This window comes from Pongo abelii, chromosome 1, assembly GCF_028885655.2.
Source record: "Pongo abelii isolate AG06213 chromosome 1, NHGRI_mPonAbe1-v2.0_pri, whole genome shotgun sequence".
NCBI classification, from domain to species: Eukaryota; Metazoa; Chordata; class Mammalia; order Primates; family Hominidae; genus Pongo; species Pongo abelii.
The window spans coordinates 217,642,306-217,657,615 of NC_071985.2; positions in this window are offsets into that span (position 1 = coordinate 217,642,306).

The window sequence follows — 15,310 nt, forward strand, 5'->3', positions numbered from 1 at the left end:
TGCGGAAACTGGCCAAGCGGTGAACCACATGGGCCTGCGGGGCCTTCTCCTGACAGCCAGCGTCCAGGCGCTGAGTCAGCCCTGTGTGTGGAGGTGAGGGAGGCAACGGTTGCATGAGTCGCTGAGGGGAACTGAGGCCCCAAGAGGGGCCTCAAGTCCCATGCTCCAAGTCCCATGGTGGGGAAGCTCAGCAGAGGCTCTGCCCCTTTCCCCTGGGTCTTGCCCCTGCAGGCACTGGGCCCCTGGGAGCCAAGTGGCCCATGGGTAAGGCTGAACCCTCCTCCTGCCCTGTTGGCTTCTCGAATCCACATAAATCAGAGGTGAAGAGTGGGTGGCATTCTGCGCAAATCACCCTCGGTGCTGTGTGTGCCCATCGGCCCCGCTGCCCGCCTGCCCGCCTGCCCGCCTGCTGCTCCCCGGGGCCATGCATATCAGGGAAGTAACGAGCCCAGCTACCCCTCACAGGTAGGTTTGGGGCACAGGCCCCCAAGGACTCCTCCCAACTCTGTCCCAGGGGAAGCCCGCAGCTCGGCCCACTTCCCCCTCTCCGGGCAGCGAGGTCTCCACCCTGGTGCCCACCGTCCTGGCCCTGCCCAGGCGGCCTCCAGCAGGTTGTTTTCCCGGCTGGGCCTGGCTCAGCCCCCAGGGCCTGCCGGTCACGTAGCCAAACTCGTTCCTCTTCTCCTACTGCCCAGGCTGCTGAGCACAGCAGTTTCCTGCTGGGGAGAGCACAATGGAGCCCGCCCCAAGGGACCCACCCCGGGGAGGCGCCAGCCCAGCCGTCTGGGAGCGCTGTGTGACCCAGGACTGGGCCCACGCCCTCTCTGAGCCTTGGTTTCCCTCCTGAGAAGTGAGGAGGTGAGGCGAGGCCATGGGAGGCCACTCTCCAGTAGTAACAGCCATCTTTCCCTGAGCACCAAGCCCACGCCAGGCCCAGCATCCCCACGTCCTCACCACCAGCCTGCGGGGCTGGGACAGAGTGAGGTTAACTCACTTGGCCACAGCCAAATCTCCCTTTTCTGTCCAACATCTTAGAGCTTCTTCCTGTCTCCTGTTTAGGAATCTGCTCTCCCTGTCCCCACCCCTGCCCTACCATCCCCCTCTTCCTCCCAGGAGGTGCCCAGCCTGGGCTGGGGTGGGAAAATAGGAGGAAGTGTTAGAAAGTACAAATTAGATCAGAGGGCACCTGGACCAAGGTGGTCCTGGTCTGCCTGCCCCAGCTGGCTGGCAGGAAGGAGAAGGTTTGGGAGCTGTGGGGAGAGAGACTGATGTGGGGAGGCACAGGGAGGAGGGAGAGGGACTAGGGAGGTTCAGAGGCTGAGAGTCAGTGGCCCTGCAGGGTTCCGTTCCTGCCTCCCTGCCCTCCTGCTTCCGCCCTCAGCCCCAACAACATCTTACTTCTCTTCCACCTAAAGCCTGGGACCTAGGGCCTCTCAGTGGTGGCAGAGGGGGGGGCTACCCTCCCCACAGTGACACCGCCCCAGGACGTATCAACAAGCAGCCATAGGCAGGGAGGACCCTCCAAGTTCTCACAACCTCATTGTGCCTCCCCAATTTAGAGCCATATTGATGGGCTTTAAATTCCATTCCCAAGTCCTGGGTCAAGCTGAATTAACCCCAAGTTGGAGCACTGGAAAACTCTTATTTGCAAATATTATTGTTACCATTTAGAAATATGTGCACAACCTGTTTTGTCTTTAGAGAAAACTATCCACCTATAAAAAACTACCTTGACAAAAACAATTCTGGTTTGACTGATCATTTTGTTTCTTTTTTTTTTTTTTCTTTTGAGATGGAGTCTCATTCTTGTTGCCCAGGCTGGAGTGCAGTGGCACGATCTCAGCTCACTGCAGCCTCTACCTCCCGGGTTCAAGTGATTCTCCTGCCTCAGCCTCCCGAGTAGCTGGGATTACTGGCACCGGACACCAGGCCCAGCTAGGTTTTTTTTTTTTGTATTTTTCATAGAGATAGGGTTTCACTATGTTGGCCAGGCTGGTCTCGAACTCTTGGCCTCAGGTGATACACCCACCTGGGTCTCCCAAAGTGCTGGGATTACAGGTGTGAGCCACTGTACCTGGCCCGTTTTGTTCCTTTTTTTTTGAGATGGAGTTTCATTCTTTTTGCCCAGGCTGGAGTGCAGTGGCATGATCTTGGCTCACTACAACCTCCGCCTCCCGGGTTCAAGCGATTCTCCCTGCCTCAGCCTCCTGAGTAGCTGGGATTACAGGTGTGAGCCACTGTACCTGGCCCGTTTTTGTTCCTTTTTTTTTTTTTTTTTGAGATGGAGTTTCACTCTTTTTGCCCAGGCTGGAGTGCAGTGGCGTGATCTTGGCTCACTACAACCTCCACCTCCCGGGTTCAAGCGATTCTCCCTGCCTCAGCCTCCTGAGTAGCTGGGATTACAGGCATGCGCCATCATGCCTGGCTAATTTTGTATTTTTAGTAGAGATGGGGCTTTACCACGTTGGCCAGGCTGGTCTTGAACTCCTAACCTCAGGTGACCCACCCACCTCGGCCTCCCAAAGTGCTGGGATTACGGGCGTGAGCCACTGTGCCCGGCCTCCCATTTTGTTTCTTTAAGCGGTAAGTGTATGCAGTGTGGGTCCTGGGTGAGCCAACATTGCACTGTGGATACATTTCTACGTCCACATGCTATTCGAACAGAAGGCACCCTAAATAGAAATGTTGCTTTGAAGCAATATTTGCAGAACATGCAAACTTCTGTATTTGTATCTGGAAAAAATAAAACAGGTTCTTGTTGCTTAAGGAAAAAAAAAAAAAAGAGCAAGGTGCCAGGCACAATCGCTTAGGTTTGTAATCCCAGTACTTTGGGAAGTTAAGGTGGGAGGACCACTTGAGCTCAGGAGTTCAAGACCAGCCTGGGCAATATAGCGAGCCCCATCTCTACAAAAAATTTAAAAAATTAGCCGGGCGTGGTGGCATTACTACTCAGGAGGCTGAGGTAGAAGGCTCGCTTGAGCATGGGAGATTAAGGCTGCAGTGAGCTGAGGTCAAGCCAAAAAACAAAGCAAGGCCAGGCATGCTGGCTCACACCTGTAATCCCAGCACACTTTGGGAAGCTAATGTGGGAGAATGGCTGGAGTCCAGTAGTTTGTGACCAGCCTGGGCAATATGGTAAGACTCTGTCTCTATTAAAAAATAAAAATAAAAAAAAAAGTGGCCAAGCGCGGTAGCTCATGCCTGTAATCCCAGTACGTTGGGAGGCTGAGGCTGGTGGATCACCTGAGGTCAGGAGTTCGAGATCAGCCTGACCAACATGGTGAAACCCCATCTCTACTAAAAATACAAAAATTAGCCAGGCATGGTAGCACGCTCCTGTAGTCCCAGCTACTTGGGAGGCTGAGGTAGCACTGCTTGAACCCGGGAGGCAGAGTTTGCAGTGAGCCGAGATTGCACCACTGCACTCTAGCCTGCGCGACAGAGCAAGACTCTGTCTCAAAAAAAAAAAAAAAAAAAAAAGGCACAGCCCAGACTCTCCGCCTGACAGTGCCATGGTGTGTCCCCAGAAAAGTGGGTCCCCAAAGCGGGACTTCCTCAGAGCACTGCTGAGGTTTCTGGTGAGAACCAGGGACATGGGGAGGAGCAGTCCTTCCTTGGCAGGGCCTGGGAGGCTCCCTTGAAGGGAAGAGGAAGTGACTACTGTCCCCAGAGCCACATCTCTCCCCTCCTCAGTCCGAGGCCTGGCAAACACGCCTGAAGCCCACCACCCCCAGCCCTCCAGGATCAGAAGGCTTGACCTTGCCTTCGCTCAGCCCTGACCTCCATCCTGGCCCAGCTAGGCCCTGGAAGTGTCAGCAGCAATTCAACCCTGAAGCCCGGGGTCCACAGAGGGACCAGCCCCAGCCCAGCTGACCCATGCTCTCCTCCTCCCCTCCTGTCTCCACCTCAAGATATGGAGACCTGTGCTCTGGATGCCCTCTCAGGCGATGGAATTTGGAATCCTAGCACTTGCCTCTCAGAGCCTCAGTTTCCTTATCCGCACAACCATCCTCTAAATAATCCCACTTCCTCAGCTGGTCGTGAGGACGAAAAGGGACAATGTACATGAGGAGCCTCACCCAGCAGGTACAGAATCATATGAATGTTTATTTCTTTTTTCTTCTCTTTTTCTTTCTTTTTTTTTTTTTTTCTGAGACAGACTTTCACTCTTGCTGCCCAGGCTGGAATGCAATGGCGCCATCTTGGCCCACTGCAACCTCCACCTCCCAGGTTCAAGCAATTCTCCTCCCTCAGCCTCCCGCATAGCTGGGATTACAGGCCTGCGCCACCACGCCTGGCTAATTTTTTTTTTTTTTTTTTAGATGGAATTTTGCTCTTGTTGCCCAGGCTGGAGTGCCATGGCACGATCTCCGCTCATTGCAACCTCCACCTCCCGGGTTCAAGCGATTCTCCTTCCTCAGCCTCCCAAGTAGCTGGGACTACAGGCATGTGCCACCATGCCCGGCTAATGTTGTATTTTTAGTAGAGACAGGGTTTCTCCATGTTTGTCAGGCTGGTCTCAAACTCCTGACCTCAGGAGATCCACCTGCCTTGGCCTCCCAGAGGGCTGGGATTATAGACATGAGCCACTGTGCACAGCCTAATTATTGTATTCTTAGTAGAGATGGGGTTTCACCACATTGGCCAGGCTGGTCTCGAACTCCTGACCTCAGGTCATCCACCCTCCTCGGCCTCCCAAAGTGCTGGGATTACAGGCGTGAGCCACCGCGCCTGGCCAGGAATGTTTATTTCTAATTGTCTCGCTCGCCCTCTGAGTCTCCCACCCATCCCCTTCTCTCCCGCACGTCTGGCTTTTTAATTTCCACTGTTGCCTCCTCTTTGGCCTCTAAGTCTGTGGAAGTTCCCCTTTCCTGACAAAGCGTGTCCTGGAGCCTGTTTCCTCTCACCCTTCCCCACCTGGCTTCTGCCCTTCCCAGCAGGTCTTAAGGCTCAGTTCAGGGAGCTGGGTGTGGCGGCGGGTGCCTGTAGTCCCAGCTACTCGGGAGGCTGAGGCAGGAAGATTGCTGGGGCCAGGAGTTCAGGCCTGCAGTGAGCTATGATTGTGCCACCGCACTCTAGACTGGGAGACAAAGCAAGACCTATCTTTAAAAAAAGTGGGAAGTTCGGGAAGAATTTTTTTTTTTGAGACAGAGTCTTGCTCTGTCGCCCAGGCTGGAGTGCAGTGGTGTGATCTCGGCTCACTGCAACCTCTGCCTCCTAGGTTCAAGAGATTCTCCTGCCTCAGCCTCCCGAGTAGCTGGGACTACAGGTGTGCGCCATCAGGCCCTGCTAATTTTTATATTTTTGTGGAGACGGAGTTTTATCATGTTGGCCAGGCTGGTCTCGATCTCCTAGGCTCAAGTGATCTGCCCGCCTCGGCCTCCCAAAGTGCTGGGATTACAGGCATGAGCCACCACTCCTGGCTGGAATTTTTTTAACAAGAAGGGAAAAAAGCCCCATTTAGGGACCTCCTACATCAGTCCTTTATTCCCCACCCCGGCAGGGAGCTCAAAGTTCCTACCAACTCAGGGAACCAGGACCTGGTGGCAAGGAGTAGGGGTGGCAGGACTGTAGAATCCGCACATTCAGTGAGCTTGCTGGGGGGCTTCTGCCCACTGCTCTTCCCCCAGGAAGGAACATCTCACAGGCAGGTGAGGCCTGGGGCCCACCCCTCAGCTGGCACCACCCCGACCTGGCCTTGTGCCCCCTCCATACCTCTGCTGGGAAAAACACTTTCCCACAATGTGAGTTTCTCCACCCCCCGCCCACCCGCTTCTCAGAGTGGGAAGGCAGGAGTGGGCTGGGCAGGGCTGGGCAGGGCTGGGCAGGGGAGACCAGCTGGGCTGTGTTTGTTTTTGGGGTTTTCCTCTTAGACTGGTTCTCTAAACAAAAGGCCTGGATGGTTGTGGAGACAGATCCAGCCCCAGCCCGTCCTGGGGCCAAGGGGGTTCCAACAGAAGATTATGTGGGAGGGGGGGCATTTAGAGTCCCCCCAGGGCCATGTCGTCTTAGGGAACATTTGAAGCCCAGTGACACGGGTGCTATTTGCCTATTTTACAGAGGAGGAGACTGAGGTTCAGGGAGGCCCAGTGTTGTACTCAGTGACAGCTGAGGAAGGGGCTGGCAGGGGGTGGCTCAGCAGGAGGGCTTATTTTGGGGTTGCACTGGGTGCTTGGCTACCCTCTCCTCCTTCAAACTCCCTCTCTCCCCTCATTGCACCCTCACCCCGAAGTCGTGTTTCCTTCCCCAAATCTCCCAACCTGTGCCTCTTGCTCTTTCTTCTCCAGGCAGCTCCATCCTCAGCTTTGTCCTCATCAGTCTCCCCCAGGGTGGGCACAAGCCCCTGGTGGCAACATCCAAACCACTCTGGCACCAGGCCATAACAATGCCATTTCAGGAGTTTGCATGGGCCACGCTCTGTTCTAAAAGGTGTTACCAAGTTTAGCTGCTCAGTCCTCACAGCAGCTCTGCGAGGTGAGTACTCTTCTTATCCTTGCTTTGCAGGTGAGGAAGCTGAGGCCCAGAGAGGGGACGAAATTGACCATAGATGGCACAGCCCTATTCAAACCCAGGCAGCCTGGCCCCAGAGCCCACACATTTGCTTCTCCAGGTTGCCCTTCTGGCTCTCCAGCCTAGATGTCCGACCTGGGCTCTCCCAACTAAGGAGAGATGCGAGCTATGGTGGCAGAGGTGACCCGGGCACCATCCCTGCCTAGCCCCCACCATAGCTCCCATCTCACTCTGCATTAGGCCTGATTGCTCCATGACCCCACCCCACCCTCTTGGGTCCCATTCATTCATGGCCACATCCCCATGCCCAGCACAGCAGACGTGGTACACAGTAGGGCCTCAGCATGTGTTCTCAGAGGAACAAAGTGGATTCCAGTCCTAGATCCAGCCCCAGCTTCCCCAGAGTGCCCTCTGCTGGTCAGACCAGACACTGCCCCAAGGCCTCCAGGCCATCAGCCCTGCTTGATCCTGGATCATCTAATAAACCCCTGGGTTTATAGAGCTTCTTTCTCCCACCGAGCTCAAAGCACTTTCCCATCTGTGATCTCTCTGGCCTGGGACCTGCCTCAGAAGTGTGGGAGGGCCCAGTATTCATCTCCCCATTTTACAGACGAACCAAAGCCTGGAGAGTGATGGGACGAGCCCCAGCGTGCTGCTGGCAGCTGCAGAAAAGAACTTAGAGGTCCATTCATCCAGCCCTCTAGGGTACAGATGAACATACTGAGGCTCAGAGGGGAACAGACTTGCCCAGATGAGTCCTGGGCTAGAACCCTGGTGTCCTCAATGCCATCCAGGGCTTTCCCACGACATCAAGATCTCTGTCTGCAGAGCCAAGGAGTAAGGCCTTGGCCAAGTCATCAAACATAAGGAGCCTCTCTTGTCCAGTTGTACTTCCTGCTCCTGCCTTCCTCCCAGGGGATGACTGACGGGGGGTGCTCCTGACCCGCTGTGAAGGCCACGAGGCCAGGTGAGGCCAGGTGAGGTGGTAATGAGAACGTTGGCCCCTACTGCAGATTTGGGCGGGACCCTCACCCCTGCCTGGCATAAACACCAACCCAGGAGGAGGCCCCCGTCCAAAGCTTTGCTTTCAGAGGGGCCAGCACGCTGTCTGCTAGCCCACCCTGCCCTGGCTGACCTGGTGGGGGACCAAAGGTGAAAATAAACGGTCAAGCAGTGTGACCCTGAGCGTCAGTTCCTGCCCCCTGTTGTGCCCCTCCTGGCACTTCGGATTTGTCAACTTATTATTTATTCCAGGGACTTGTTGATATCGTCTCCTCTGCCACACTCTAAGCATCAGAGCTCACTGCAGCCTCAACCTTCTGGGTTCTATTGATACTCCCACTTCCGCCTCCAGAGTAGCTGGGACTACAGGCACATGCCACCATGTGTAGCTAATTAAAAAAAATTTTTTTTGTAAAGACAAGTACTCACTATATTGCCCAGGTTGGTCTCGAACTCCTGGGCTCAAGTGATCCTCCCATTTTGACCTCCCAAAGTGCTGAGATTATAGGTGTGAGCCACCAGGTCCAGCCTATTTTCAGCTTTGAGGGCCCTGCCATCTCTGTCTACACCACTCTGTCGGGGGAGGGTGAGGCAGCCAGAGACAAGAGGTAAACAAACGGGCATAGGTATGTTTCAATAAAACTTTGTTTAGGCCGGGCGTGGTGGCTCATGCCTACAATTCCAGCACTTTGGGATGCTGAGGTGGACGGATCACCTGAGGTAAGGAGTTCCAAGACCAGCCTGGCCAACATGGCGAAACCCCCATCTCTACTAAAAATACAAAAATTAGCCGGGATTGGTGGCACATGCCTGTAGTCCAGTTACTCAGGAGGCTGAGACAGAATTGCTTGAACGAAGGAGGCAGGGGTTGCAGTGAGCCAAGATTATACCCCTGCACTCCAGGCTGGGTGACAAAGTGAGACTCCGTTTCAGATAAATAAATAAATAAATAAATAACATAAAATAAAACAAAACCTTGCTTACAAAAACAGACTGTTGGCCATATCTAGCCCACAGGACATAGTTTCCTGGCCCCTGCTCTTATCTCCAGGACAACTGGATCACCTCCAGACCATGGCTGTGGCCTGGGCTATTCCCTCTGCCTTGGAGGCGGAGCATGGCTGTTCACTGTCAGCTGTAACCCATTGTAGGTGCTGCTTCAATCAATATTTGATGAATAAAGGTGTGAACAGAGAGTGAAACAGGCCAGACCTCTGTGGGACTCGAAGGATGTGTGAGGTATGGACTGATTGTGATGGGGTGTGCAGCTTGTGGAAATGTCCAGAGGCAGGAATGGGGGAGATGCTCAGGCCCCAGGGGTTACCAGGCTCAGAATCGCCCCCATGGTCAAGATAGAGGGGACTGCCAAGAGTCTAAGGGCTGCCCCAGCATGATGATGGCTTGGACCACCTTCTCCCTCTCCTAGAGTTACTGGGAGGGTGAAACAGGACAGGAGTGTAAGGGTCTCCAGACAGCTCCTGACACACAGAAAGGCCTCAGCTGCCATGATGATTATTGGTACTGTTTTTTGTTTGTTTGTTTTGTTTTGCTTTGTTTTTGTTTTTCTTTATTTTGAGATGGAGTTTTGCTCTTGTTGCCCAGGCTGGAGTGCAATGGCGCGATCTCGGCTCACCGCAACCTCCGCCTCCCGAGTTCAAGCGATTCTCCTGACTCAGCCTCCCGAGTAGCTGGGATTACAGGCATGTGCCACCATGCCCGGCTAATTTTGTATTTTTAGTAGAGATGGGTTTTCTCCATGTTCGTCAGGCTGGTCTTGAACTCCCAACCTCAGGTGATCTGCCCGCCTCAGCCTCCCAAAGTGCTGGGATTACAGGCATGAGCCACCTCACCCTGCCGATTATTGGTACTGTTAATAACCCAGACACCTGAAACTGCCCCTCAAGCTCTCACTAATGGCTTGACCTGGTCAGCAGGGCTCTCGCTGCACTGGGGCTGGGAGTAAACACCTGTTTACTTACCAGGCTAGGAACTTCCTCGGCGCAGGGACTGGATTCATCCGTGTTCCCAGTGCTCAGGACAGGGCCTGGCAGCATGGCTGTGTCTCCTGCATCAGACTTGGAATTCCCTAAGGGCTCTGTCTCTCCCATCAGACTAGGGACTTAACTTTCTGTCTCTGCCTATCCCACCTAGTCCAGCTGGTTGCCTGGGGAGGGCTCTGACCTGACATCCAATTCCATTCGGAGACTGGAAGTGAGAGTAGGCATATTCCAAGAATGCCCTGTGACTTTCTCAGGCTCCCCAAAAAGGCTCCAAGCCCCAGCCCCGGGGAACCCCTAGGCAGGGCCAGGACATCAGAAGTGACACCTAGCACCTGACTCCTCCAGACTGGAGCAGCGGGTCCTGCTGGCTGTGGTGTTCCAGTCCCAGCTGTGCTCCTAACTGGCCTTGGTTCCTTTCCTGGGGTTCAGTCTTCGCATCTGTACAATGGGGGTCAGGACCACGTGTCGTCTGACTTCAGGAGCCTGGCTAGGCTATACAGAGACTTTGTGCAGATTTGTAAAAGGCCTTCCCTCTGGGTAGATGCACCCTGTGAGTGCACAGCTTAGAGGAGGTGACACCTTTGTGCTAGGAAAAAACCCGCCCTGTCCTGGGGCAGACACAGAGCTCTACGCAACCGTAGAGCTCAGGGCTCTGGGACCAGAGCATGGGCAGGTTTTGGTCCCCTCCCACTCAGCCAGGCACCTCTGTGCAGGGTGCAGCATTCACCACCCAGAGCCATGGCTGGGGCTGAGTTACCAGCGGGGTACTTTTTGGGTCAGCAGACCGCGGGAAGAAGGAAAAGGAAAGCAACAGAGAATGATGCTGTCTCAGGCTGCCCCCTGATGGCCAGCGGCTGCCTCACACTCACAGCTCTGGAAAAGCAACAGTTCTAGCAGGGGGGCTTCCTTCCACCTGCAGAGATCCTGAGATCTAGGAATTGGAGTACCAGCCCTCTGAACCTTGAGAAAGGGACCCTGTCACAAAGCAGCCACCATGGGCCAGGACAGGGCCGGGCATTTTAGAGATGAACTCAGGGCGCCTCTTTTTTTTTTTTTTTTTTTTTTTTTGAGACAGAGTCCCTCTCTGTCACCCAGGCTGGAGTGCAGTGGCATGATCTTGGCTCACTGCAACCTCCGCCTCCTGGGTTCAAGCGATTCTCTTGCCTCAGCCCCCAGAGTAGCTGGGATTACAGGCGCGTGCCACCACGCTGGCTTTTTTTTTTTTTTTTTTTTTTGTATCTTTAGTAGAGACAGTTTTGCCATGTTGGCCAGGCTGGTCTCGAACTCCTGACCTCAGGTGATCCACCCGCCTCAGCCTCCTAAAGTGCTGGGATTACAGGCGTGAGCCACCGTGCCCAGCCCGGAACACCTCTTTACCCACCAGGCTGGAAGCTCCCAGGGAGGGGGCTGGTCTCACCCCAGTGTCCCCTTGCCCAGCACAGTGGCCATGTCTCTTCTGTCAGACTTGGAGCTCCCTGAGGGCTCTGTATCCCCCATCAGACTGAGAGCTTACCCTTCTCTCTCTCTCCCTAGTCCAGCTGGTTTCCTGGGGGTGAGGCAAGGAGATGACCTGACACCCAACTCCAGCCAGCAGCCCCCAGTCCTGAGCCTGGAGCTGAAAGTGGGCCCATTCTGAGGTCAGCCTGTGGCCTTCTTTCTCAGTCTCCACCAAAAGGCCCCAAGTCCTGGCCCCTGGAACCCCCAGGCAGGGCCAAACCTCCAGAGAAAGCAGGGAATTCTCCTGGAAACTCATGTGCACCTCCATCTCACCGAGAATGAATGGAGGGGGGTTTGGTTCACAGATGAGGAAACAAGAGATGTGCTTTGGACCAAGACCAGATTCCACTGTGAGGCCCTGCAGGAGCTGCCACCTCTATCCTCCTCCCGGGACCTGGTCCCTCCCTCCCACCTCCGGACCGTGGCTATGGCCCAGCCCCTCTGCTCAGCCCCTCTGCCTTGGAGGCCCTCCCCTCTCTCTGCCTAGCTAAATCCCACCCATCCATCAGCTGTGGGCTCCGTCACTGTCATTTCTCTGGATGTGCCCTTCATGCCTGGGACCAGATGAAGTCCTCTTCTCCACTCTCAAGGGCTCCTTTCTGAGCACTTCCAGGGCCGTGATTCTAAATGTATCTGGGTCATTATTGAATTAACACCTGCCTCCCCCACCAGAACCATAAGCTCCAATGAGCGGGGCCCTTGTCTGTCTCATTCATGCTGTAATCTCGGCACAGACTGCGCTTGTCACACAGCAGGTGCTCAGTGAGCAATTGCTGGATGAATGAAAGGTTGACTCAGTCCTGGCTGATTGAACCAGTCCCACGTTCTAGATGTGGGACCTTGGGCGAGTCTCACTTTCTTGCATTCATTCAGCAAATACTTACTGAGCATCGATCTACTGCATGTTGGTTTTGGCACAGGATTCAAACCCAGATCTGACTGGCTTCCGATGCTGTTCTCTTTCTGCTTTTCAAGCTCTCCCCTTCTTGCGATGTTTGGGGCCTGGGGAAGGGGTCCAACCCCACCCTCTCCCACTGGTCCCTGGATGTCATATATGCCATTCTGCTGCAGCCCCCTGCCTCCAAACCTTTGTGCACACAGAGCCTTCTACCACCAACAGCCCACTCGACCTTCAGAATCCGCTTCTAGGGTCACGATTGCCTGAAAGCCATCCCCACAGCCCTTGGCAGAAGTGACTCTCCTGTCACACACCTGGCTGGCATGGAGATGCAGCACTGTTCACCCTGACCCTGTGCTATTTATGCACGTGGCTCCTGCAGCGTCCCCGCCCCACCCCCAGGGCTGCCAGGGCAGGGCCTAGTCTGATTCATCGCTGTAATGGTTGGCTTTGATTAATCCTTCTCTGATCGAACCCTGCAGCAGCTCCTCTTCACGCTCCAGCGCCCAGCCAATCAGGGCCAGGCACTCAGGGCTGGTGCATGCTTGGAGCAAGGCCGCTGGAGTGGGGGTTCTGCCTGGATCCCCGAAATCATGGCAAGAGAATGGACTGCTAGGTGTGAAGGGCACAGCCTGGACACTCTCTCCTCCCCCCCTCTACCCCAGCAGCGGCATGGCAAAGAGGGCCCTGGGGGCGGGCAGTGGAAGGTCACAGGGCAGATGGGCTATGGGGTGAACTGGGAAAGGACAGTGTGGCCCCGGGGAGGACAACCACACAGCTCAGAGCTGTCTGGACATCGTCCACTTCAACAGAATTCCAAGGTGAATGTGAGCATGCAAGGAGAGCCACCGGCCCTGCGTGGCCTGGTTGCAGGCTGGTGCCAGGGCTGGGCTGACAGGCAGGAGACCTGGGTTCTAGTCCCCACTCTACCACTGATTTGCTGTGTGACCTTGGGCAAGCTCCTGCCCCTCTCTGAGTGCCAATGTGTATAAGGAGAGGATTGAGTCAGTGTGGAACTGACCAGCATGAACACCAGAGGCTAGAGACACAGATCTCCAGCCCAGCCACATCTCTGAGTGGGTCAGCAAGGGACCCTAGGTGGGGCCACTGCCTAGCCCTGCCCTCCTGTCCCTGGCTTAGGCTAAAGGGGGCACAGTGGGGTGATCAGGCATCCTCTCCTCTGTGAGCTGCCCTGTCCTCTTCTCAAGTGTCCCTCTCCCTGTCCCATCTACCCCCAAAGCTGTCAGGCTGCCAGCAGGGAGCATCAGCTGCCATGACGGAGCATCCTGCGTCATAGTGAGTCAGAGCCCTCCTTCCAAGCCAGATCCAGTCACTCTGTGACAGGAAGAAGAGAAGGACACCACTGCCTTTCCAAGCCCAGGCCACATAGGATGGGACCCCAGAGCCTGGCACAGGCAGATCTGCCTTTCCTTCTCCACACAAGGGCAGGCACACACCTGGTACCAGGGCATCCAAGGTGATAGCAGGCTGTCCTTTCTGAGCCACCCTCTCCAAGGCCAGACCTGGAGGGTACAGTTAGGGGGGCTCTGAGCAACTGTGACTGAATACAGCGCTGACTCAAGCATTGGCACATCTGTCTTTTCACATTGGCACACAGTAGGTGCTTTATATGTATCTGTTCAACAGAAGTTCTCAGGCTTCCCTGTGGTTGTCGGGAAGCTGTGGTGGAGTAATAATGCATCATACCTGTTTGTGTTCACTATCACTATTATTTATTTTTAGTCCTAAGTTGAGTACCTACTACATGCCAGTCATTTTGCATATATTAATTTCATCAGCCCTCATAGCAATCCCATGAAGTGAGATTTTTACCCTGAGTTCACAGATGAAAAATCTGAGACTCAGAGAGGCGAAGCAACTTACCCAAGGTCGCACAGCTTGTGTGAGCTAAGCCCTCATTCACCCAGGTCTGCTGACACCAGGGCCAGGTACAGAACCGCTCTCCACCCGGACTTTACTGGGCAGAGAGCACCTAGCTTAGAGAAAGAGAAAGAAGTCAGCACCCACTCCCTGGCTCAGCTGCTCTGGCAGTGCCCCCTGGCCCAGATCCTGCCCCTTAAGAGGCCTCCAGCCCTATCCCACACTGCTGCCTCAAACCTTATTCATTCATTTTTTTTTTAAATTTTGAAACGGAGTCTCACTCTGCCGCCCAGGCTGGAGTGTAGTGGCACGATTTCGGCTCACTGCAACCTCCACTTTCCCGGGTTCAAGCAATTCTCCTGCCTCAGCCTCCCGAGTAGCTGGGATTACAGGCTTGTGCCACCACACCCAGCTATTTTTTTTTTTTTTTTTTTTGAGACGGAGTTTCTCTCTTGTAGCCCAGGCTGGAGTGCAGTGGCATGGTCTTGGCTCACTGTAACCTCTGCCTCCTGAGTTCAAGCAATTCTCCTGCCTCAGCCTCCTGAGTAGCTGGGATTACAGGCGCCCACCACCACCATGCCTGGCTAATTTTTGTATTTTTAGTAGAGATGGGATTTCACCATGTTGGCTAGGCTGGTCTCAAACTCCTGACCTCAGGTGATCGGCCCACCTCGGCCTCCCAAAGTGCTGTGATTACAGGCATGAATTACTGTGCCAAGCCCACACCCAGCTAATTTTTTATATTTTTGGTAGAGACGGAGTTTCACCATGTTGGCCAGGCTGGTCTCGAACTCCTGACCTCAAGTGATCTGCCTGCCTTGGCCTCCCAAAGTGCTGGGATTACAGGCGTGAGCCACCGCGCCTGGCCCCTCCTTATTCATTCTTCAAAACCTTTCTCTGCCACCACCAGTGAACCTGACTGCCTCAACTGGAAAACAGACACAAGAGTGCCTGCCCTGCCTGGTGCACAGGTGGGCGTGAAGGAGAGAGCGAGATGCCATGTGTGAGTAAGGGTCTCAGACACTGACACTGACTGCTGTGCGCATGGGAAATTTTGCTAAAGGATCTTCACACCTCAGGAGCTGGGATGTGTGTGTGTGCGTGTGTGCGTGTGTGCGTGTGTGTGTGTATAAATGCAAGCGTGCTTCAATGTGAGTGTATAACTGTCATTGTGTGGGTGTGAGTGGGTATGTACACATGGGAGACTGTGTATTCATGTGTAGGTATGTGAGTGTGTGTGCGTGTATGTAAATGCAAGTGTGCATATATATGTGTGTGTATGACCGTCAGTGTGTGAATGAGGGGTATGTACAATGGGAGAGTGTGTGTGTAGGTACGTGCGAATGAGTGTGAATGACTACAGAGGCCGTCCAGGGCTGGGAAAAAAACCCGTGCCTCAGTTTACTCTGCCCTAGACAATCCCTGAGAGGCAGGCTTGCCCCCCTCTGCAACCATCGCTGGAGACCCTTCATCCCGCCGCCAGGCCACCAGCGCACTATCTACCCGCACTCTCTCTACCCCA